At 35.8% G+C, this 26699-nt stretch overlaps 1 protein-coding gene and 1 long non-coding RNA gene across 2 annotated transcripts in view; one reads left to right on the forward strand and one right to left on the reverse strand.

The window, feature by feature from the left end:
• LOC100146487 (annexin A1) overlaps nt 1-2742 on the reverse strand; it is an 85112-nt gene extending 82370 nt beyond the window's left edge. Inside the window, exon 1 of the mRNA XM_070248649.1 lies at nt 2237-2742. The gene's annotated coding sequence lies outside the window, so the exon portion shown is untranslated. The remainder of the gene's footprint in view (nt 1-2236) is intronic.
• Nucleotides 2743-12256: 9514 nt separating this feature from the next.
• LOC111770152 (uncharacterized) overlaps nt 12257-26699 on the forward strand; it is a 45655-nt gene continuing 31212 nt past the window's right edge. Inside the window, exon 1 of the long non-coding RNA XR_002803191.2 lies at nt 12257-12320. This is a non-coding gene — a long non-coding RNA (uncharacterized lncRNA). The remainder of the gene's footprint in view (nt 12321-26699) is intronic.

A 26699-nucleotide genomic window follows, 5' to 3' on the forward strand; every position in this document is an offset into this window, starting at 1 on the left:
CCTACCTATTCGAGAAAAGGCAATTAGACTGTACAACGGTGTGACTTGTGAAGAACCACTTTATGAAAGATAGTCTCGTGAATGCTCTGCCCTTAGGCCTCTGGATGGGGTGTTCCCTTTGCCTACCATGCTGTTTCCTCCTCCATGTCTACTTCCCTTTGAAGCTTCCGCATAGACCTCATGACATCCTCCAGAAAGCCTTCTTTGACTCAACACTGGGTTGGAAGACTCTGTGGTGTCCCACAGCATCCTGCGTTTACCCCTACACTAGCCCCTACCATTCTGTATCAACACTTTCTCTTATCTATGTTCCCCAGCAGCATGCTCTGAGGGCAATGCTAGTCTATTCATCCTGTACCTCCAATCCCTGTCAGAAGGCCTGGTGTTTAGCATGCTAAGTATCATTGAATGAATAAATAGCACATCAGTGCTAATTATGGAGGAAACATATCTATACTAATTTAACAAGTATTTTCTACCCACAACTATAGGATATAAAAATGAGATATAAAAATGAAAATCAGAGTTCTGAGCCCTATTTTGATTCTCTTTAACTGACTATATGACCTCAAGAAAACATTTAACTTCTCCAGGGGTGGTCTTCATTTATAAAAATGAGCGTTAGAATAAGTAATGTCTAAGATCCATCACATCTCTGAACTGCCAATCTTAAATTTCACCTTAAGTGGATGGAGGTGGAGACAATTAGCATAATGAAGGAAGGTATTATATAAATTGTATCTATTACGATCTTTCTGATAAAAATCTATCCCATTTTAAAGAAAGAGAAACTCACTCCAAAAACTGAAAACTAATAGCTCCACTGGTTTTGCTCTGATTTTAAATATAAGCCATAAATTAATGAGTCTAGAGAGAGTCAAGAACAACCAGTTCAGCAAGCTAACATCACATACAGAAGTCAACCGTTACAGATCTTTCGATTGAAAAAACATTTAATAAGCAAAAAATTAGCTGTTTCCTTAATGTTATTATTAACTATTTTTGTCAACATCTGTTAAATGTAGACTATCTGCCAGATGTGGTTGAGACTGGGGCCAGGGTAGTAACAACTTCTGGAGAAGAGGCCGTTTCAGAATTAAGAAATCAGCTTTTTACCACATTTGAATCATTTTGCAACATGCCTTCTCTTCCAGCTACCAAAAAAGCATTTCTGCGGGCAGAGGGGAATATTACGTTTTCAAAAACCATACGTAATTTTTGACATAAACAAGGCAAGAAAAAAGTACACCTGTCTTAATTAACTAGTATTAAAAATTAGATATTAGGGCTTTTAATTTAACATTCAAAATGGGCTAAGAGAAAAATTCTTGAAGGAACATTTGTAATGAGCAATAGCCAGACATATGGTTATGATTCAAAATCTCTTACCATTGCACATATTTCCAACACCAGTAAAAATGCTACTTTAGATTCACTTGGGGCTTTTCAAAGGAGTTTTATGGCCATTATCTCAATCAACGATCAAGATACTCTTAAGTAGAATAATTTTCAGAAGGCCCTACTAGCATTCCAAAGGGATAACTTATCTGATACCACCCAGGAAATATTTCCTTTCCGCTTAAGTTTTCAAACCAGTACTTGAAAATCCTGTGTATGACACACAGACTACAGAAAAAAGAATGTGGCCACACCCTCTTGAAATGAAAAGATTAAAAAGTGGATCCTCTTTGTTTACACTGCATGAGTAAACTTAACATTAATTTCAAAATGTTAATTACAAAGGGCATGATTACCACTATGAGGTCTGAATCTATTTACTTTTCCTTACAAAAGAAGAAAATAAATTGTGTAAGCCCTGCTATTTTGAAACAGCACCCTGAAACCCACCTCTGGGGCACGTCTGTTCTTCCGGCCTGGCCCCCCACCAGCACCCACCATCCACCAGGATTTCCATGGAGGAAACTCACAGCTCTAAGAAACTCATAACTTGGAGGAGGAAAACAATCTTACTTTTCCATGGTAACTCGCCAACAGTAAAATAAGCTAGTCTTAAGCAAACTTTCCATTATTTTTAAAATTGTCTATCTTAACTAAATAAAACATTACAATTTGTGATTCCAAAATGTAAATTCCTAATGCAATCCTACAGAAAGATGTATCAAACCATATCAAATACAACTAGGCTTAAATCCTACAGAAGGAGTAACATTAAACATTGTGATGGGAAAAGTTTTCAAAACAACCAAAACTAGCTAAAAGGAAAACCAAGACTCACATTTTTTTCCACCGTCTTCCAAAGAACTGAGGAGAGGTTCTTCTCTGAGGGTTTCACACTACAACTGGAGCCTTGGGCTTCTGATTTTATAGAATTTGAAAGGAGGCCACACCTAGCAACCAGAAGTTAGTAACACGCTGCCTTTTGTCTGAAATACAGGACTCCGCCTTGGCCAAAACAAAGTGAAACAAGTCTTGCAAAACTCTTCACTCAACCGACTCGTAGCTGACGGCACAGATTAAATGAAAAGGAAAGGCAGATTTTTCCCCCCTCTTTAGTTAGCACTGTTTTTTCCAGAGGGGATAAAATGCAGCAGATTTTCAAGTACGCAGTACTATCCTCCCCAATCCTGATACCAATGATTGGCACACTTTTTTAGTTAAACAAGTTATGAAATGGAAAATATATACACTTCAAAACAAAACAAAAAAGGCAAAAATCCCCCTTCGGTTTGAATCCCAGCTCCATCACTTGTGACTATGTGACCCTGGGGACATATTGAATTTCCCTGAACCTGTTTCAACTTTTGTAAAAATAGGGATAACATTATGTAGGTTACCTACCCACTAGAAATCTTGTAACAATTGAGAAATAAGGTATATTGGTAAATTTTAACATTATGCAGTGCTAAATAATTTTCTATTTGTATTTAACCATCGTTTTTCCCACCTTCAAAGTAAAAGACTTTTTGTACTCAAGTATAGCTTGTTGATATAAATAAGAAATATAAAAGAAATAAAGCTCTGGATTGTCTCAAAATTTTAAACAAAGTTAATGTCAGAAATATGATCATTATGACATTCAAAAAAAGTATTAGCATTAGAGAAAAGCCTATCTACATTAATTCTTTTGTTTAGAGTCAGTTATATATAAATAGTTATAGATAAACAAAGTGTTATATAAACGTTGACATTGTAGAGTAGTTGAACAGTAAATCAGAACTATAAATTGAACAGGTGAATGGGGTAGTGGCTATTATGGAATAGGTACCATAAAAAATTCCCCACCTGATACAAAGAAAGAAAATTTATTCTGGTAGCTCAATGGTGATTTATTTTTATTCTTCATGAAAACTTAACAAAAATTTTTATGATGTTTCCATTGAACTCTGCATAACTATGGACATTCATAGCATTATGGTTCAGTTTATACTGTTTTTTTTTTTTTTTTTGGTGAGGAAGCTTGGCCGTGAGCTAACATCTGTGCCAATCTTCCTCTACTTTTTGTACATGGGACACCACCACAGCATGGCTTGTAGGTCTGTGCCTGGGATCCAAATCTACAGAGCCTGGGCCACTGACATGCAGCAGGTGAACTTTACTACGCAATCATGTTGGCCCCAGTTTATGCTACATTTTAGTGGTTTATTCTTTTTCCTATTTTCCTCATAAATATCTCAGGTAATTTTATATATATATATGTCAGGTTTAGAAAAATCAGTGAAACTACTGCCTTAAGATTGTTGATTTTTATAACACATTCTAAATTCTCAGCACTAATGTTAATGAAGTCAACACTTCCTGAAGTAGGATGATCATCTAATCTAAATATTTGAGAAAATGCCAATCTATATTTTTGGCATCTACCATAAGTATGTGTTGAACTAATTAATTAGCTACTAACTAATTAGTTGATTGATATTACTGCAAATCAATCTTGACAGATGTAGATCAGCTTTCTAATACTACATTTATTTTGTCAGGTAAGAAAGGAATAGATATTTACATAAAATTTGTTTTCCTATTTGTATTTATATTCCTAACTTTGGTAATGGAAATGTTTGAACATTTCTGCACAGTGACATTCTTGCAAAATGAAGAAAAAAGTCCATGTACCTTTTATAAAATATAACTATCTAAAAGAAACTTATATTCTCGTTTTGTTTTGTGTTTGTGCTTACCAGTAGCATAAACCCAGAGGAGTGGCTTTATATATTTGGATTTGTAATGCATTGGGGAACCTATAATAGCAGCAGTAAATGCGAGACTTGTAGCAGAATTAAGAAAAAAAGTTAGAACATTTTTCCAAAATTAACCTCCAGCAGTAACTCTAAAGGCAAAGAAACTCCCAAATATAAAAAGAGAAGAAAATCACTAGTCATAGAGGAATCTTTCTGTGAATAATCTGTTGGAAGCTTTTCTTTCTCCCACACAATAATACTGTCAAGTGGATTTGTGAAAATAAAACATCATATACGTTACCATTAACAGCTAAGGGATAATCATGGGTTAAATGTTTTCTGTACTTGAAATGCCACATACTACAGCTCTGGAGAAATGACTCACCCCTCTTGCTGTTTCTAGAAGATGATGATTCATTAGCTCAGTTTACTTTAGAGAGAGAGCGCAGAAACTAAAGGAAGAGAAGAAAAGAAAAAGAAGATAGCTAAAAGCAACCACTGCAGGTTATATTTTCACAGCGTATTAATTTCTACTCCTTTGATGTGGACCTGATAGTGAAGAGGAAACAAAACAGTGAGACAACACGTGGATCTCTCACACGTCATACTTAACAGAGCAAAAGTGTTTAGTAAGACTGTAGCAAAACATCTGATTTTAGGAAGGCGTTTCCCCCACCCCTCTATATCTAAACATTACTTTTCATTTGGAGAAAGAAGTATATTCAGGATCATCAAGAAGAGCATTTCGTTGAAATTCCATAATTTATCTACAGCTTCCTCACACCCACTATCCACAGCCGATGAAAATATTGTTTTAGTTTGTATTTCTAACGTGTTCACAGGTTAAAGTATTTTGAGACATAGTGTTCTAAATGATTATCCCTTTACTTCTAGATAAGTCAAGTAATTATCTCACACAGGTGCACGCACACACTGAGTTACGTGGATTACTATTATTATTATCATTATTATTATTACTCAGTTATTCCCAACATCACATGAAACAGAGAAATATTTTTTCAAATTAATCAAGTTAATGAAGTGGTCAAATGGACGGCGAAGGTGAAAGGAGGGCGCCTTCGTTGGACCTCACTTAATGAACAATAAACAAAATTGTCCTTGTGTAACAAGTGGAAAGAACTTCATTTTTAACACATCAGAATGGAGGTGATTGGTTGAGAATGTGTCAGATTAGCATTTTGATAAATTATCTTGCTTTCTTGGTATAGATTCAACAAGGAGGAATGAGATGTACCACTCTGTTTCCCAAAGAGTAAACTATGATTGGAATTTCCTGAGGCTGGAATTTCCTTATCCCCATGGACTTTGGAAGGAAAACAGAAGTTTCTCATTAAGTCAGGCCCCAGTAAGACAAATTTTTGGTTTTGAGGGTCCAGATACATCTAGAGCAATGTGTTTCAAACTTTTGGTCAAAATCATTTGAATTATGAAGTCAATTTACTATGTACTGACCAACATTTAAAGAAATAAAATAAAATGGAACAATACGGAAACTATCAGAGTGTCTCACGTATTACAAAGTGAGTCTTATTTTCTGAAACTTTGGCTTATAGTGTTACGTGTATGCATGTGTGTGTGAATGTACGGTGTAAAATATAAACGTATTCCAACTGAAGGTTGTATTTTTAAACGTTTGAGAAAGACTGAACATGACTACTAAACTAGATGTACCCAAGAAAGGTGAAGAATATTGTATCTTCCTAATGATATAATCTAAAGAATGTAATTGTATCATAGGAATCATATGTACATATGAAAATCAAAATGTTGCTTGTATTATCAAAAAATTGAAAATAACCCAGTTATTCATCAATAGAGAAATGGATAAAAAAGTGATATAATATGAATGAACTAGATATAAAAACATGACATGCTGAAAATATATGTTGACCAAATAGAGCAGTGGCAAAGAATAAGTATGATACTACTTAAGAAAAATTTTTAAACATCAAAACAATAGTATATATTTTAGAAATGTTTATCTCTGAAATAATATCATAACAGCATGATTGAGAAAAAAACTTACTAATCCTGGATAAGGGTTAACCCTGAGGAGAAAGGAAGGTGAATGGCCTAGAGTATGGGTTTTTCACCATACCTACATCTTTCTATTTTTTTTTTTAAATAACATTCTGAAGTAAGTAATACCTGTTAAACTTGAGTATTGAATACAATGATGTTTATTATGGCCTTCTTTGGAATTTTCTGTATGTTTAAAAACTTCAAAATTGTGTGTGATGAAGGAATCAGTCATTATACCTGACTTTGTCATTCAATATCATATTTGTACGATTTATCTGTATTACTGTTTACTATTGTGTATATTATTGTCTTTTCATTATTCTCACTGCTCTATGGTATTCCATTGTATAAATATATCACAATTTTTTTTATCCATTCTTATCTTGTCAAATACTGGAATGTTTTTAATTTCTGGCTATTGCAAAGTCTGCTGCTATAAACCTTCCTATGCATATCTTCCAGCACTTTTGCTAGTTTTACTGGGTATGCGTACATTCAACTTTAGTTAACAGTGCTTTGCTGAAGTTGTGTCAAGTTACACTCCAAAACTGCAGTAAATGAGAAATCCAATTATTCCTTACCCTTCTCAATATTTGATATTGTCTTTTTCATTTTAGCAATTCTGGTGTTGTGAAGTGGTATATTACCATCGAGTTTTAATTTGCCTTTCTCAAGTGACTAACGAAGTTGAGCACCTTTTTACATATATATTGGTCATTGGGTATTCTCTTTTTTGGACTGCCAGTTCAAGTTTTTGGCCCATTTTTCTAATGGGTCATCTGCCTATTCCTTATTGATTTGTAGGAGTTATTTTTATGTTCATATTCCTTTTTATTTTCCCTGCTTTATCTCCCCAAATCCCCCCGTACACAGTTGTATATCTTAGTTGCATGTCCTTCTAGTTGTGGGATGTGGGACACCACCTCAACATGGCCTGACAAGCGGTGCCATGTCCGCGCCCAGGATCCGAACCCTGGGCAGCCGCAGCAGAGCGCACGACTTAACCACTAGGCCACGGAGCCGGCCCCTATGTTCATATTCTTTATACAATGTTCACAAACAGGAAAAACATCAATTTTAATTTTCAAGAGTTTTTGATTCTCCCCAGCATATAGTCTACTTGAATTTACTCAAATGCCTCTGTGTTAGCATGGTCACAGAAGGGGCTGCCTTTCAGGGGCTGACTTCATGGGACATGAAAGAAGTCAGCACCGATTGCCGTGTTCTTGGGGCCTTAATGCAGGTCCCTGCTACTGAGCTGGTCATCAGCAACTGAGATCATTGGAATCAAGAACGAGGTGGGGCCTCTTCCCATTTCACTAGATTTTCTGAAACCTTGTATTCTGGTGTAATCCAAGGATAAGAGAAAAAGTACTGAGCGCTCACTCATATTGAACTTACTGGTATTTTCAGGGCGTGAGTTTTGAGGTAAATGTTAATTTGATTATATTTCTTCCATCCTAGTGTTATAATTCCAATCGCTATCAAACAAAAACAGCTAATATACTTGTGCTAAGATCTTCCGTCTCTTCCTCTTTACGTTTTCTTTTGTGGGTGAGAAATCTTCGATAAGAGAGAAACTCAAATTCAATGGTGGCTTAGTATCTACCACTGTGTGACTTAGGAAGAGTCAGTGAATGATTTGATGCGTCAGTTCTTACACTCCTACCAGCAGAATCATGTCAGGATTAGTAATTTCACGTTTTACAAGTTTTTTTAATGCTTGAATATGGTATCCTCATTCCTCTCTATATTATCCCTAAAAAAGAGAATAAGGCAGTCACATTGCCTATTGTAACTAATTTTATCCCAATAAATTTTCAAGAAGTTTTGGGAGAGGAAAATTAAGATGTATGTTAAGGTCAAGATGTCACACTCTGCTTTCTAGGTTCAAGGAGAGCAAAGGAACTATTCAACTGCCAAGTTATGAAATCTCAGGTTTCCTAATGCCAGGTTAATTACTATACATTTTGCATACAAATTCATCTAAAACTCTTAGTAATTTGTATTCTCACAGTAATTTTTCCATTTCTGTCAACCCACTTGTAGCAAAACTTTTTTGATAAAAAAAGAAAAAATATATAAACTCAATTCATGACAATATTTGTTCGAGTAATAGACATTATTTGCTCAAAAGCCCAACTGACAGGAACACTCGTTGATTGCTGATAGGACTGCAAAGTGCTACAGCCCTTTGGAAGACAGCCTGGCAGTTTCTTACAAAATTAAACACATAAATCAAGTGATTGCACTCCTAGATACTTACTCAAATGAGTTGGGAAACATGTGTCCACACAAAACCTGCACACAGATGATTATAGAAGATTTAGTCACAACTGCCCCAAATTGGAAGCAACCAAGATGTCCTTCAAGAGGTGAGTGGATAAAAACCAACTTTTGTACATCCATACAATGGAATTTTATTCAACAATAAGAAAAGATGTGCTATCAAACCAGGAAAGACACGAAGGAATCTTAAATGTGTATTGCTAAGTGAAATAAGACTATGAAAATGCTATAGACTGTGATTCCAACTTTATGACATTCTGGAAAAGGCAAACTCTAGAGAGAGTAAGAAGATCAATGATTGCCATGGGTTAGGGGGAGGGAAGAGGGAATGAACAGGTGGAGTACCTATTTTGAGAATTATTTTAGGGCCGGGAAACTATTCTGTATGATAGTGTAGTGTTATGTACATGGCATTATGCATTTGGCAAAATCCCACCGAAGTGTACATGAAGAGTGAGCCCTAATGTAAACTACGGTATTAGTTAATAATAATGTATCAGCATCAGTTCACCAATTATAACAAACATACCACACCAATGTAAGATATTAATAATAGGGGAAACTGAGGCCAGGAAAAGAGGAATATATGGAACTCAGTTGTTCTGTAAACCTCGAACTGCTCTAAAAACTAAATTCTATTAATAAAAAAAGCCCCGTTGACTATATAAATCCTAAGATTGACGGACTAATTTAAAATCATTATATAATCAAGATCAAAAAAAGTCACATGTGTATTTTAAAATACAGCAAGTCTTCATATAAGTATTGTCAATCCCCATGGGTTTACGACATGAACAAAAGATTCATATTCTTAAATTTAATAATGATATTATTTTCAACTTCTATTTGAACTTAATAATTTAAGGCAATTCAATATGGGAACAATTAGAAAAGCTGTATCCCCATTTTATGCTACATGAAAAATACATCCAGATGGATCTAAGATTTAAATGGAAGTAATTACATAAAAGAAAAAAAAGTTTTTTCAAGATGTTCTATAAATACAAATATAATCTCTGGGTTGGGAGACTATTATCCATGGATGGAAACCTAATATTAGTAAGAGAGAGTTGTTTTTAATACAGACAAATAAAAATCCACATGTGGAAAAATATAAATAAACAAAATCAGTAGGTTCTCATTTTAACTTCAAAATTTATTTTCATGCATTAATGAGGGGGTGATATCTACATTATACGAGGAGTTCTTATAAATTGCTGAGGGAAAAAAGCAAGCAACCTAAACAACAACAAGAATGGGTGGAAAACATTAATATTCAGAGAACAAATCCAAATGGCCAAACAAACAGGAAAAGTCATTCGAATTTACAGTAGTGAGGGAAATACTGTTTAAAGAAAAAATTAATATCTGTACATACCTATCAGACTGGGGATAGTTTAAAACTTTCTATGACATCTTAACCAGTGAGACTATTAGGGAAAGATTCTTGCATGCATTGCCAGCACTTGTGTGTCCGGAAAGCAACGTGGCAACAACTATCACAATAAAATGGATGAAGTAGAAGATATTCCAGAAGGCTGAAAGTAAACCAGGGGAAAGTAATTCTGAAGAAGCAACAAAAAGCAGAAGGAGAAAGTGTCAGGAAGGAAGATGCAAATACTATTGCCGAGGCTACAGAATGGTCATGAAGGAGCATTAAAAATGGGCCTTAAATTTGGAAACTCAGAGGGAGACGGCGGCCTTAAGGATAAGAGTTTTGGAAACGTGCTGGAGAGAAAGTGGTTTGAGAAGATCGTAAGAGCTGAGAATGTGGAGTTAAGTTTAGGCAACTCTTAGACAGACACATATACTTTCATGAATGGTGGGGAAATGGAGAGCAACAGGGTATTAATTGTGAGGCAGGATTGGAAAATCCGAATATGTTTTTAATGGAAAATAAATTATTAAAGAAAGAGAACTGAAGATACAGGAAAAACAGGGTAGTTAATAGAACAAGTTTCCAGAAGATTTGAGAGGGCAGAAGAACCAGTGCAGAGAAAGAGTTACTACCCTTAGGGATGAGGGATATCTCTGTCACTGAAGATCTCCTCACATCTTCCTTTTCCAGTTGAAAATTTGATGGGAGGAAAGAGAAGAACAGCTAGTCCTCGGGTGGGACAGATTGACTAATTCTGAGGGTCAGAGACAGAAAAGCAGTGGCAGGAAACCTCACCCATGTTCAGAGGGAAGACAATATGAAGACACAGGGAGAAGGTGGTCATCTACAAGCAAAGGAGAAGAGTCTGGAACACATCCTTCCCTCATGGCCCTCAGAACGAACCAACCCTGACAACACCTTGGTCTTGGACTTCTAGCCTCTGAGAACTGTGAGACATTACATTTGCATTGGTTAAGCCACGCAGTCTGTGGTACTTTGTCATGGCAGCCTTAGTAAACTATTACAGATTTATTATTTAACTAATACTCAATTATTAACTTACTCAAATGCCCCTGTGTAGGCTTAAAATCCCGCTAACACTCCATACACAATTAATATTTTTTCCTTGTAGAGAATTAAATGGATTAGCAAATTGTGAGTGTTGGCTGCGATTTTTAGAATTCCCACTAAATTCGTGGGCCCAGTTTCCAGAGATAATTTATACATATAATCGAGAAAAGATGTAATGTATGACAGATTCTTGAGAGAAATCTTTCTCTTTCTGAAAGATGTTCCTCCTTGCCTCCTTATTCCTATTTATTCCTCTCCATTGACCCTCCCTCCATGATTTAATAGAGTTGGGACTACACGTTTCCATGGTCTTAGGGGAAGCAATAGGTCAGCATGCCTCTCTCATGAAGCAGGTGCCCTGTCATACCTGCAGAATTGTAGCTAAAGATCATCAGCAAATCCCTTGGTGTGCACCCCCAAGAACACGAGGGCCAGAACTTTTTGCAGTTGGAAAAGAAATTTCTCTTGCCAATGGAGAATAAAGATAAATTTCGTTTGCACTATTTTGGACAAATAAGCGGTGGACAGTAAAATAACCCTTTGGCTGATGTGTGTCTCTTGATGTCCTGAAGTATTGATTATTATGAAGAATTTTAAAAATATCTGGTCTAGAATATATGGTTATCTCTGATTTTGACAATGCCCTGGAGCAACCTATTTCACTTTCCTACTGCAAGACAGATATGACTATGGTTTAAGAGTAACAGACAATGCTTGAGCTCTGCAACAACACATCACATTTTTTCTACACGCATAACGATGTCATGGGATTTGAGACCAATTTTAGTAACTGAATGATTCAAATGTCTTGCAATGCTATCGTTGTACAAAAATGTTGGAAGTGACTGCTGTGTAGCTAGCTAGTATATAATAATCATTCTCTTAATTTTTTAGATATTTTCTGTTTTTTATACTTCCATACAAGTATGGAAGGTCATGAAACTAACATAAAATAAGCATCAAAATATAAGATAAAAAAGGGGGAGAAAGCTGTACACTTTTTATAACCAAGATCATCTTTAAGCTCAAAGCCAAACATGCAAATTCTAACATTTTCTCTAAATCTGCTATATAACCAGGAGTCTTTTGAAGAAACTAAAAATAAGCAAAATTTGAAAAAGAAACAATTCTAAATTCCACATGTGATAGCCAGGTTCTAAAGAACCCCAAGAAATTTAAATTTCACTAATGGGTTTACAGTGGACAATCCAGAGAATTAAAGATCCCAAGCTTCAGCAGCAGCTCTTCTTTCTATTTGAAACTATATCCTGTTGCTTGGTTAAGGTTCTGCATTTTTAAGAGGCTGTGGCAGGTGCTTGCAATATGCACATTTCAGTTTATTTCCATCTGGGTGAACAAGAAGTCAGCTGCCTGGAGCTGAGGTATATTTGCTGTGGACACAGGTAAATTTGCTTGAAGCACTCTATGTGTAAAGAGAATAAAGGCTTAGTTGGGCGAAGAGGGAGCAAAGAAAAACTCCCTGGGATTAGAAATGATGGGTTAGGCAAATATTCTTTAGAGCATTTGATATTTGCAATATGGAAATGAAACACAGCTCAGAAGAACAGCCTCAGGGACTTCTCAAAATGCAGTGTCTCCTAAACTTCCTTCAAACTGAAACATCCAAGTTACATTTCTATGTAGCTTGAGTGTACTAAGTTTCATATCGCTAGGAGATATTTCTAAAAACTCTATAGATGAGGTTTTGTGAAAGCAAGTAATGCATTGAAGAAAACTATTGCGTGGTGAATGTCACTACCTTAAAAGAGAGCTTCTAAGAAAATGAACGAAGAAGCCATTTTGTGAACAAACTTGTTTTGCAGAAGGAGTCAGCAAAGTTCAGGATGTCTAACTGTGGTTTGATGAATCATGGCTTTAAAATTTGCCCCAGAGTGGGGGGGAGGGGAGGGAGGTTTGCAGTCCTGTCAGAACCTGAGTAGTGGGAAAATCGTACCGTTCCTTTCCTTGAAATACCTGTATTTTTCTTTAATAGGCAGTTCGACTTTAACATGGCAGATGCTTAAAACTGGAACATGAACTTTAAAAAAAAACAAAAAACAAACAGAAGAAGCTTTTTTCAAATTACTCATTTCACTTTAAGGAGAAGTGGTAGAAAAGCCACATTTTTCCCACATGGACTGGCACTCAGAACTCCTTTAAAATACTTGTGTCCTGAAGACACTGCAGTGCTTAATAAATTACACTCAAGTTATTTCAGCTACTGAAATATATTATTTTTTATTTCTGCTGGTCTCATGGAGGCTCAGAAATGACTATAAGACTTCTTTCTAGGGCAAGGCATTCTCTGACTTGGAGCTTCTCTCTGTTGAAATCCTATTCATATTTTAAGACCCAGCTCAAAAGCCAGGCGCAACTTCAAATCTCTATAGAAAGATGTGCTGCTTCTCTGGGAAGCAAACAGCACACATTGGTTGGATCTTGAATACAGAATCATTTCACTTGAATTTTCAGTGTAACTATTTTTATATTGTCTCTCTCCCTTACTAGACTAAATTTCTTCAGGACACATTCTTATTCATACTCAAATTGTCCACGGCGACATTGGCCACTCTGCACACTACAGGAGAATATACACACAAAATCAGACATTTATTCAATTATTTAGCAAAAGATTCAGCTCTACCCAGTCTCCAAAAGGTGTTAGCAATCACATGTGCTAGGTGCTCTTCCAGGTACTGGGGACTCGGTGAAAAACAAGGCAAAAAAAATCTATCACCCCCACAGAATTTACATTTTAAAGACACAAGCTGATGCATTATCTCAGAGAATCCGCTCTGAAAAGAAAGCTTACTCTTTTTCTCTCTATGGAATTTCCAAATGGTCTACTCATAAATAGGGCAGAATTCAAAATTGTATTTTTGCCTTTTGAGGTGATTGCAGCCAACGGATCATAAACGGAAGATTGATAGCTAGTCACCCTCTTATAAGCACAGCCAACGTCTTCATTTTGAAAAACAAACTAAAGTAGCTTGATAACATAAGGCAATAATGGTTCAACCTTTGAAGGTATCTAAATTCAATTCTCTGCCCCTTGTGGACATGCTGTGAAGAAGTCATCTACCTCTCCGTAGCGTAGGTCAGTAAAGGGCTAGGGGAAAAGAAGACCTTGAAAAAGCCATTATCAGCATTGTGTCCAAGGGTGAAAGTCAAATTCAGGAGGAATAACTTGTCGTACATGGGCCAATAAAAGCAGGAGCACACAAGAGGAGAATCAGAAGACAAATCAACTAAAGCCACTATAGTTGTTCTCAACAATAGAGTGGTAAGAGGCCAGACTATTAAGTTCTATGTAAAGGACCAGTACAGGATGGACGGTAATAGGGAATTACTAATACTTACTGAGTTCTCGCAGTGGGCCAGCGAATGGCAAGTAGGCTTTACTGGGGAGAAGGATAGAGGAATAGACTCAAGACAGAGAGGGAAGATCTTGGGAAGGTAAGCATCACAGGATGCTCAGCAATTCACCAGGGGAAAACAGCACTAGGGGCAAGGGAAGTGTTTCAACTAGCTTGTCATCATTTTACAACTTAATTAATCTCGCCTTACTATAAATAATATCTGTGGTATTGTTGATTAGTGTTTTTAAACATAAGTCCCCTGAATTAGTCAGGATTGCTAGTGCAGAAGTTGAACTCCAAGAAGCTTAGTCAGAAGGGGAAAGTGCACGAGAAAGATACTGGGCTGTCTTACATAACTGAAGTATAGATCAGACACAGAACTAGGAATTTGAGTGTTGTCAGAAATTTCTTTCTCTTTCTCTTATCTCTGCATTAATCAAATTATTTTTTCTCCTAATGGTAGGAAACGTGACAACCAACATTCCTGTCCTTCACACTTCTCACTGCTTCTCTACTAGAGAAGCATTGTTTCTTCCACTGTTATGGAGGAGAAAAATCCTAGAAAAGTGTTCTGATCGCCTAGTTTAGATCCCTGGCCTATACCTAAAACAGTCCACCATAGACAGAGAGTTGATGTGCTATGATTGGAAGACTTTACTAGAATCAGTTGGTTGGTTTCACCCAAAAGAAGATAGAGTTGTTCTAAGCATCACGAGGGATGCTGCTTAGACAAAATAACAAATGTTCACAGCATTCTTTCAGGAATGCAATCCACTGTCTTCCTCGGTACCTCCGCTTCCATTGTCTGGAAAGGTTTAAATTCTTTAACCTTGTGTCTAAAAGTTATTGCCTTTATTTTCCACTTGGTATAGCTGAAAAGTCTTTTATGGTTTATACAGTGATTTATGGGTACTATGGAATTTAAAAAGTATGTTAAATTTCTGTACTTTGCTCCTATCATGTAACAAGAGACATGGAATAAATTCTTCTTTTGGTACTGACTTAATCTGAAAAAAAAAATCAAATCCCACTTTCAGTATAAATATCTCATTATTATTCTATCATCAAAGTTAATTGGTTTAAAGCTTTATGCATCCAATGTTTTTGCAAAAGTGGTATAAATTCTGCAACTACTTGTCATGAACAGCTATAACGTGACAATATTAGAAAACATGTAAATAAGGCCTATCTTCTTTTTGCAATTGTCATAGAACTTCATCTCATTTGTTCTTTATTTTAGTGAAATAGTGTGAAGATGGAGCAAATATAGTCTCTATCAGTGTGTTACCATCAACATGATCTTTTCATTGTTCTTTCTTTTTTTTTACTCTGATCACAATCTTTTTCACTCACATAATACATCATTATTTGCAAAGCCCCATTACATAATTCTTCCCATTTTATCATGGTTGACTGCCTTGTACTTTCTTAGCTCAGCTCAATGCAACATAAAACAGCCTTCAGGCTAGAGATTGATTGACTTTGAATAAAGTATGCTTTGTTGCATAGGTATAGACAGAAATAAAACAAAGATTAGAACTGAATTTTCATGAACTTCCAAAAGATGTACATAGAACTCAAAGGTAGCAAATTTGGGATAATGAGAGCTTATTAAAAGCATGCTCTTTGTTAGAAATTTTATGACTGGTTTGTAACTCCCCCAATCTCTGCCAGTTTACTGCTTAGCTTGGAGGTCCATTTGTAGTCAGAGCGGACAAGAAATACCCAATTAAGGTTTACAATCTACGTCCAATTCTAGAAGATCCATCCTAATGATGGAGACAGAGTACTTAGGAATGTCTATCATTTTACACTTAGGAAAAGCACTACTTTTCTTATGGAATCTGAAATTTATGTTCAGATGAGTTTTTAGAATCCACACTTAAGCCAATGGTGTATTTACCAAAGGGACTAATTCAAATTGTTTTATAGTTATAACTCTAAATAATATATTCGTCATTGATCGCTCCAGAAGAAGGTTGGATTTAGCTCCTGGAGAATAGAAAGCAATTGTCCAAAGCTTTGGAAGCTTGGTGTGCAGTATTAAATTTAGATTTTCTTTAAAATAAAAACAAAATCAAAAACTTTTATTTTGTTTCAAGAAATAAGATATTTTCATAAAAAAAGAAAATAATCTTTTTATGAAGATTAGCACTTTGCTTTTTTTCTTTTTATAAATTGCTAAGAAGATTAAGCAACATCTCTCATTTTAAAATCTTCTTTTTCTCCTGATGGTTGATCTTTTCATTTTGCTTTTTGTGTGTGTGTGTGTGTGTGTGTGTGTGTGTGTGTGTGTGAGGAAGGTTGACCCTGAGCTAACATCTGTTGCCAATCTTTCTCTTTCTGCTTGAGGAAGATTATCACTGAGCTAAGATCTGTGCCAATCTTTCTCTATTTTATGTGGGACACTGCCACAGCTTGGCTTGACGAGTGGTAATAGGTCTGCACCGTGGATCTGAACCTGCAAACCCTGGGCCACCATAGCGGAGCACACAAACGTAACCACTATGCCACCAGGCTGGACCCCCATGTTGCTTTTTTGATGCCTGAAGTAGTGGCCCTCTTTCATACATATTCATAGAAGATAATTACACTATTTATAAAGGAAAATGATGGTTTCAGGTAGAACTCTGTGAAAGAAAATAGATACGTGTATATGTGTATATATATCATACATATTCCATCAGTGCTGAGCATACATATAAAAATATGTATAGTGAAATAATAAAATCATTCCTATTTCTAAATGACCAGTTTAAGCAATTTCCATGTTCATTAAGAGCCTGTTCTTGTCCTGGTTCTGGATTTATCCTTCAAAGAAATTTTATCTTGCAGGTTCAGGGAGAAACTCTTTCCCTTAATATCATTTCTGAGGAAAACACAGAACACATTTTTATAAGGTAAAAATATGCATTTCACATCTTGCTTTAATGTCTAAAGAGACCTAAAAATGGGAAGATAATGAAATGGTTAAATATTATTTTTGTTTTATTTTATTTTACTTTTCCCTTTTTATCCCACAGTTAAGCGCTAAGGCCCTGATGACTTGCCTCTCCATCTCCCATCCTATGTCCTCAGCTTCACATGTATCCTAAGCCTAAAAAGACCAGTTTTTCTACCATTTCCCAAGTAATCTTGGTTCCTACTCTAGCACATTTGCTCATCCGGTTCCCAGTAAAGACACTCCCCTTTTCTTTTCCTAAATCTTTGCATTCATCAAAGTCCAGCTGCAACCTACAGTATATACTCCTTGACTATCTAATGCAGTCCTGTGAGCAATCAATCATAGCCTTGTTTATATTAGTACTTAATGTTTCCATAGTCTTAGAAACTCCTCTAGAGAATCCACTGTGTTTTTAATGCCTCTTTAATTTAAACCTTAAAAAAATCCTGTTATAAATTATTACCATCTTTATTTTTCTGTTGATAAAAATCTGATGAGGCTCACAGAACTTCAGACATGTTTTTATCCTAAAGGAAAAGTGAATTAAGTGACAATATTGAAAGCAAGTCAGTTTGTTTGGGACTACAAATGACATATCTACCCACCACCTAGAAGTGAGCTTAATGCACAGTAGATGTTTGAGCTGTCATACACATATACCCATTCAGAATTAGAAGAAAAAAATTAGAAAACTATAATTATGACTTAAGAGGAGGATTGCACTGAACTTCTTTTGAATGAATTTGGCGTAAATATATAGTTATTTGTATGGTTATCTATGTAATTGTGTGTTTGATATCTATCTCCCCAAACAAATCAAATTCTTTGATTTATTCCTTATTAGTTCCATTTCCTAGTACAGCGCCCGACACGTAGTAGGCACTAATAAATTTTTGTTAAATGAATAATGAATCATAATTAATATAGGTATCTCTATATTAGAATGAGCTCATTGGTCCAAGGAACTTTTTAATAATAAGTAATCAGACAGGACAATCTGGTTTATCCTCCGTGATTGGGAAGCAGATAATATTCTCTTACAGTAGCCCAAAGGAAATCTACTAGCAGTGCTTGGACGGAAAAAGGTGAGCCGATACTGACTGTCACATAATACAACACAGGTCCTGTGATTGAGCAACAGATGTGGAAAAATTTGTATCTGTGAAATCAATTCTAGTTTCAGTTTCTGCATTCTAACATTCTTTTTTAATCCCTTTCTTCATCATAAGATGAAATCCTTCACTGTTAATTAATGATATAACATAATGAAAAATGGCTTTCTTGTTTAATAACCTATTGTTGACATGTCATTAACTGACAAAATTTGGAGAGACCAGAATGGTATTTAAAATGATTTCATTGTAAGGAAAAATAAATATTATTTGGGCATAATTTTAAAAGATGGGACTGGGAGGTGGGGAGGCTGGAGAGGAGCATACGAAGGGTGAAGCCAACTAAGAGAATCAAAGATAAAAGAAGCGCTGTTAAAACCTTCCTGACTTGGATCAGTGCCTGAGTAAATAAATACTTTATGTGGAACCAGTGCAGAGCTATTAGAAATCGAATGAGTAAGGAGGGAATTCAGTCCATCATGGCAAACCTGAATTAACACTCTTTGTTTCTTTAATGCTCTAGCTGGAACAAATGTCCTTAAAACTGAAGTGTGCATTTGATTTTGTTTTTAAAACTCCATATATTTCTAATAATTTCTGCTGATATAAAGTATGTCTACTATCAATCAACAGTCTTTATGTACCCATGACTCTGAAACTCTGAAACATAAAACTTTACAGGGTGTTGTGCCTCAGTGAGCAGGTGGCAAGGTAACGAGGTGATTGTGTTTATGGCTGACCAGCTGACTCCTTGTGGTTTAAGACTGAAACTCAACAGATCCAACCCTCTAGCGTATGCTCAGGCACATATTGAGATCCCTGAGGCACACGAACTTTCCTCAAAAGTGCAAATGGAAACCAAGGAGGCTGGAGTGGGATGTCAGCAGCCCCGTGCCTGTCCCTGGTAACTTGCAGAGAATAAGTAGCTCTCATTCTCTAAGTTTCTTACACTGAGTGATCCACTCTGCTGTAGTTTTACATAATTAACAAGTTTTGATTATTTAAGTTATAAAACTGAATCGGTTCTGTTCTGATGTATTACAGAGAAATGGCGTGTGTGTGTGTAAGATTTACACGATGTCAAGGTGCTTCGATGGCAGTAACTTATATTTTCTCACTATTTTTGACCAAGAATATTTGACAGCATTTCATTTGGAAAAGTTTAAACACATTGGAATGGTGGCCTCTGCTACTTGAACTGGATTACAGGAAACCACTGTTACCACATTATGTTCATTTTACTTTGATGCCTGCATAGCAGCTTCATTGGCCCTTCGCTGAACAACATTGTGTAGACTTTTCTGAGAAGAATAAGGCAAATATTGATTCAGGAAGATAGGTCTAATGATGTGATGGTGTTTATTTATAGTTGACCAGCTGACTCCTGGTGGTTTATTTAATTTAAGGCCATTTTATTTAGAAAATACAACATTACAACTGTACTTACTAAAACTAGAAAGTTATCTATTATTAATTCACTATACTTATAAGATATATCAAACAAGGAGTGCTCCAAACTACTTGGTTGAATGGAATATATATAAATTTAGGCTTACTTTTGAGTATACATGACGAAGTTGTCTTTATGCCAAGAATTATGTCACTGTGCCAACGAAGTATATCATTGACCATCTGGAACTTTATCTTCTGACTGCCTGATTCTTGAGCTGGGACAAAACTACCCCAAAGGCAGGGACATTAAAAAGTGCATAACATTTTCTTCTCAAACGTGTAACTATAAAGTCTTTTAAATCAAAGAGATAGAAATGAAATCTCATCTGCTACATCTGTCAAGGATGAAACTTTCTATTGATTTAACACTTTAGTGCTTTCAAGACTTTCTCACATACATTTATTCCATCCTCACAATTGTACTGTGGGAAAGGTAGGGCAGGTGATATTATCATTGTACATGTTTCAAAACTGAAACTCAATGAAGCTGAGATTTAGCAAAAGTCAGTGATTAGTAAATAAGGGAGTCACGACTAGAATCCAGATCTTTTACCTTCTTTGAGCGCAGACCTTGGTTCCCACCTTAGCTTAGACATTTGGAGACATAAAATTATCTAAAATTCTAAACTATAGATTGACAAAACATTATAGAAAGCAAAATTATAGATTGATAATAAAATCCAAAGCTGAGACTGGAATGTGAGGACTTTAGTGACTATGAAGCTATCTACATCCACCTTTTAATACTGAAAAGTCACCCAGTAAACTCCTGTATCTATATTCCTAACCTCAGAGTAGATAGAACCACAGGCATCCACTTTTTTCCCTCTTTTTGGGAGGGTATGGGAACCTCAAAAGGACTCGTTTCTAACTACTACATCATTATTCAATTTCCCATATGAATCTTGAAAAACCAGCTCTTCTGGAGTTAGCATTCATGATATATTCATACTTTTCAAAGTTTTCTTTCTTTTTGAAACTTTTGTCCCTCTCAGTAATTTTTCATACCTGACAGTTGAAACAAAGCTAGGTGATGAAACAATGAGACAGTTTGATTTACTCATTGTCTTCATAATGACGGAATGAGATGCAAAGGCCTCATGCGTGCCTACTTTTTGTCCATTCAAGATCTTTTCTCTGGGTTGATTGTTCTTGAACTCTACAGTTTTTCATAATTGTCTTTGACTTAGTCTCTGAAATTCTTTCATCCTTGGATTACCTTTTACCCTTCAGTTCCTATGTCGAAATCTTCTTTATTTCTTTGCTTCTATTCACTGAAATCATTGACTATGAATAAATGCTTATGTTCCAGTTTTCTGAGAGTTCTTCAGAAAAACACATAAGTAAGCTGACTCTCCAGATAACTTTCTTTGTATTTTTGGTTTCAAATAACTTATAACCCCTACAAAATTTCCAAGAATAACTTCTATTGATTACAGCAAATGTAATACAAAATGCCATTATTCCGTCCTGGAAATAAACTAACCAGAAAAATGCCAAAGCATGAACTAAATCAAATATATAGATATCCTGGTCTACTCTGATCTCACATGTATAGGAGAGTAATCCAACTAAATGAACTTCTAAACACTCTGCCACTGTGTATCTGAGAGGTATTTAAATAATTAATGATACTATTGCTGAGAATTTTTTTTTTTTTTGAGGAAGATTAGCCCTGAGCTAACTACTGCCAATCCTCCTCTTTTTGCTGAGGAAGACTGGCCCTGAGCTAACATCCATGCGTATCTTCCTCTACTTTATACGTGGGATGCCTACCACAGCATGGCTTGCCAAGCGGTGCCATGTCCGCACCCAGGATTCGAACTGGCGAACCCCGGGCGGCCAAGAATCGAAACATGCGAACTTAACAGCTACACCACCCAGCCAGCCGAGAATTCATGTTTTATTCATCTTTCTAAAAATTTAGAAAATTTTGTGATGTAAAATACTTTGCTCACGTCAATGACATGAGTGATACAATTTAGGGGAAGTATTAAAAAATTCCATCTTAAAGATCTTGCTAATTATTGAAGAGCAAAAAATAAATTATTTGATTTTCATCATCCTCAAACTACTGATTGTAGACTTTTTTTAAGATTTTATTTTTCCTTTTTCTCCCCAACCCCCCCCCCGTACATAGTTGTGTATTTTTAGTTGTGGGTCCTTCTAGTTGTGGCATGTGAGATGCCACCTCAGCATGGCCTCATGAGCAGTGCCATGTCCACATCCAGGATTCAAACCGGCAAAACCCTGGGCCGCCGAAGTGGAGGGCGTGAACTTAACCACTCGGCCATGGGGCTGGCCCCAGATTGTAGATTTTTTAAAAAAATCATCAAGATGATGACTGCAAAAGGAAACTAACTTACAATTTCTACAGATTCTGGGCTTAATAGAAGAATGATTTTTAAGAACCAAACTTTAGGAAATCCTGTATTTCTTTTTAAGGAAATAATTTTGGGAAAGAAAAAAACCCAACCAATCTACTATGAGTTCATCACTTTCAAAGAAAATTTGGAAATTTCTGATGGGTCACTGGCAGATTTTTTTTCCTTAACAGTGTAGTCACTGGCTTATATTTTGGCATAATTTCAAGCAGAGGTGAAATGCAGCTAAGAAAGCTTCCAGGAAATCTCCTGTGCTATGTCATATGACACATGATTGATGTGAAGATGAGTCTTCTCTGAGCATATAGCAGGACATATGCGGAAACACAGGGAGTATCATCCTGGAATTACCTTTTGAAAGTATCTGAATTGTGGACGGTATTTCAAGTGTCATGAGCACAGTAAGCTGCTTTCGTGAGCAAGAGGCAGAACGTATTCTGAATACGAATACTGGGATGCTAAAACTGGCTCATCAGGATGGGGCCTTAAGAAGGACCAAAGAAAAACATGCACAAAATGCAAACATCAAGTCAGTTGTTGGCCAGGGTCCTGAACATGTTATTAAGAAATAAATCTCTTAGTTCACTGTAGGGAATAACAAATTCTCATCAGGAGAGCTAATTTTTATTGGCACTATGTCAATTTTGTGTATTACTGATAGATTTTTAAGTAGAAAGGCTGCTAATATTCCTTTACTATTTTGTTTACTAAATTGGACATTCACAAAAACTCATACATTCCAGTAACTATCTTTACCTGAACTCCAATGTAATGAAATGTTGAGTTCTGAAGTTTTCTTTACTAAACTATTTTTTATCTAAGCTATCTATAGTTTAAAATGTGACATAAAAGCTAGAAATAGTAAGAAAGCAGAAAGAACCTTTCACAAAAGTAAAGGTCATAATCCAATATTACAGAATCAGTTATTACGGAGTAAATGTACAGGTTACAGAATAAAGCAAGAGCATTAGATGAAGATTTAAGGCTAGAATTAATTAAACTGCTTCCGATCCTGCTTATTTATTTCTCACTCTGTGATTTTCCGTATGTCTTACGCGGCGAACCTGAACATTTTCCACAGAGAAATCCTCTTTTCCATCCAAAATCAGCTGTCATATTTTTTCTATCTTCCAACTTTGCTTCAGCCTATCTTAAGTAATAAAGGTAAAATATAACATTTATTGCTCACATACACACTGTAAAGCATTATGCAAAAAGTTTGTAACATATAATACTGGAGGTAATTCTCATAGCAGCCTGTGGACTGAATACTGTTATCATCCATACCGTACACGAGGCCTCACATTGGTTAAATCACTAGTTGAAGGTCTCACAGTCAAAGCAGGAGAACTTGAACTTAAACTTGGAGCAATTATTCTCTAAAGACCCTGATCTGAAAAACCATGCCATGAGCAATCCAAGTGCAGGCTTCTTTTTTATAGAATGCTACTTTTATTTTAATTCTAATATAGTTTAGGGTTAAGTGAGCTTCAAAATTAATCAAAAAGTTAATCATACCAGAGGAGTGAAAGTGTATGTTTAATACACACACAATTTTTTTCTGTTGTTACCATTTATTCCAGAAGTTCTTGGGCAAGAGACTTTATGTCAGTTCCCTCATCTATAAAACAGAGACAGTGTCACTTACTTTTTTGTACCCCTGGAAATTATGTGGAAAAGAATGATGATGTAGCGTTTAAGGATGATAAGATGACGAGAAGCAAGATCACGTAAGAGCTAACAGCAGAGATTCTGGACTCTAATTGCTGGAGAACAAATCTGGTTTGATACTTATTAGCTATGTAAATTTTAACAAGTTTCTTCATCTCTCTGTGCCTTGATTTCCCATTTGTAAAATACACATAGCAATTAGTATTCCATACAGTTGTTAGTGGATTATATGAGAAAATATGTGTAGAAAATTTAGCACAATATCTGATACACAGACATTTCTCAATAAATATTCATTTTATTTCCTTACAACAAATGAACTGAAGACCAGATTAAAAATAAGGACAAAACTAGTCCCTAATTAGACCATATTAAGGAAATAATTTTCCAAGATAAAAGTGAGTTGTAAAATAAGACAAGTTTAAGTTTTCTTTTGGAAATGATTATTTTACCATTTGCCTTTTTTTTCCATAAAGAAGTTATTTGGGGAAATGGATTCATTTTTTGCATTTCTTTGACGTTCTCTGAACTTCTTTCTATGTTTTTAAAGACATATGATACTATTTCCCTAAGAGTTTGGCCCTTCAGGAAAATAGATTGGAAGAGATCTTAAGAAGCTGAAAGAAAACAAGTGAATTATTTATTATTGCATTTATCCTAATTGTGTTTACGAGCTGCCATTCAGAATAAGCATAATGTGTAGCATTTTACTGTCAGAAAACTGCATGTCATAAAACAGGAATGAGGGGAGTGTTATAAGCCATTTGATGAAAAACACTGAAGGAAAAGAAGCAGCATGTTAGAAAAAATTGCCAATTCTGCTGTAGACTCAGAAATACTGCTAATACTAGGAACCAAGGTGCAGAGAAGGATACGAGGGCTTTTGCTGCTGTAGTGTTTAATACTGGAAACTCTAGGAGATACAAAGTCCCAAGGCTGAGGTTGGAGCCTGTCGCAGCTTGTTTTTCTTCAGAGTCTGTGTGCTGTCAAGGTACTTCCTCAGTGGTTGCTACAGAAATAATTATACTTCCAAAATTTGAGACTCTGAAGCAGACAGATGTTAACCTAGAAACGCTGTCCTTTTTGAGTGCTTGCTCTAATATCTTTAGGATTAAAAAAGAGATAAAGGGGCCGGCCCTGTGGCTGAGTGGTTAAGTTTGCATGCTCCGCTTCAGGGGCCCAGGGTTTTGCCAGTTTGGATGCTGAATTCAGACCTACACACCGTTTATCAAGTCACTCTGAGGGGGCACCCCACATAGTGCAACCAGAAGGACCTACACTAAAATATGCAACTATGTACTGGGGGGCTCTGGGGAGAAGAATGAAAAAAAACGAAACAGGAGATTGGCAACAGATGTTAGCTCAGTGCCAATTTGAAAAAAAAAAGGGAGAGAGATAAAAACAAAAAGCATCATTATTTGAACTGAAAATTTAGAAATGTGGGTTTCTTAGTTTGACCAAGTATTCTATTTCAGCACAACAAAACAGTTAAGTGAGGGCTATTTCTGAAGCCCTCAGAGTAATCAGCAAATGCTAAAGAAAACAAGAAGTAAGAGGCCTTGTCAAGTGGAAAAATGTCTGATTTTAACCAAGAAACTGAGGATAAGTATATCTTTGAAGGGATGATATCATACTGTAAATGATCTTTTAATTTTGTAGTACATGCTGGAATGTCACTACCTTGAGAAAAAACACACACAAAAACACTATATTTTGGCTAACACCATATTCACTTTGATTCTTTCTTTTGAAAGTTTTTTCTTCTGAGATTTACCTTATATAAAGGAGATTTTGTAAGCTATATACATATGTGTGCATGCATGTGTATGTGTGTGTGCCTGTGTGTATATAGACAGATAGATGCCTTCCTATTCTTTCTCTTCTATTCCATCTATCTTTTGGTCTTTCCCTTAACCAGTACCACAATATCTTCATTTCTAAAGTTGTGTAATGAATTTTTATATCAGATAAGGTAATCCCAACATCTTCTTCTTCAAGACTCTCTGGGCCGAGACACGTTAATGATTTTCAGCCATTAGGAAACAGCTAGGCACATTTCCCATTTTGGCATGATAATTTATGGAAGGATCCTGCGATAGCAACTGTAGCTTTTTGGTCATTATGAGGTAATAGATGACAGAGTTACAAAAGGACCTAAATTGAAGACTGTGCATCTGTTCTACACTGCCTATTAATTTTCCTTTGACTCATCTGTTGTTGGAAACTTACAATTCCAGCTTAAAAAAATTCTGAGTTTAATCTACAGGTAGCCCCAAATTAATCATTCCATATTTAGTACTCTAACCTATCTCAAGGATTTCAAGTAATTCTGCCAATTAAGAATCTAAGACAAATGTACGGGTGTGATAATATTTGCATTTTATACAGGAATAAACAAGTCCATTTCTAGGTCAAAGGATGCAAGAAATTAAAATGCTAAATGCAAAATTCGATTAAGAATTTGTTACGTATACAGCATTGTAACAAGTTCTGGGTTATAAGATTAACCCTATTTGCAAGGATCTAAGTATCAAGTTGGAAAAATGGATTTTTCTTTATATATAAAAATTTCAACAACCATTAAGACTGAATACAGTAAATGTTAAATGAACAGGATAGCTGTTTAGAGGAAGGGGTGGCTCCCAAGAGATGGAGGTCATTGGGTGAGGCTTTATTGAAGCCTTAAAACAGAGTAGCACTCACATGGGGTGAAAATACAAAAGGGTGTTTCAGAGATGAGAATCACAGTTAGCCAATACAAAGAGACTAGAACGTGCACAGTGGGCTTGCTGATTGCAATTTCAGATTATAAATGAACTATATGCAAAATATGTCAAATTGTATTACAGAAATCTCTACA

The sequence above is a fragment of the Equus caballus genome, chromosome 23 (assembly GCF_041296265.1).
Source record: "Equus caballus isolate H_3958 breed thoroughbred chromosome 23, TB-T2T, whole genome shotgun sequence".
In the NCBI taxonomy this organism is placed as follows: domain Eukaryota; kingdom Metazoa; phylum Chordata; class Mammalia; order Perissodactyla; family Equidae; genus Equus; species Equus caballus.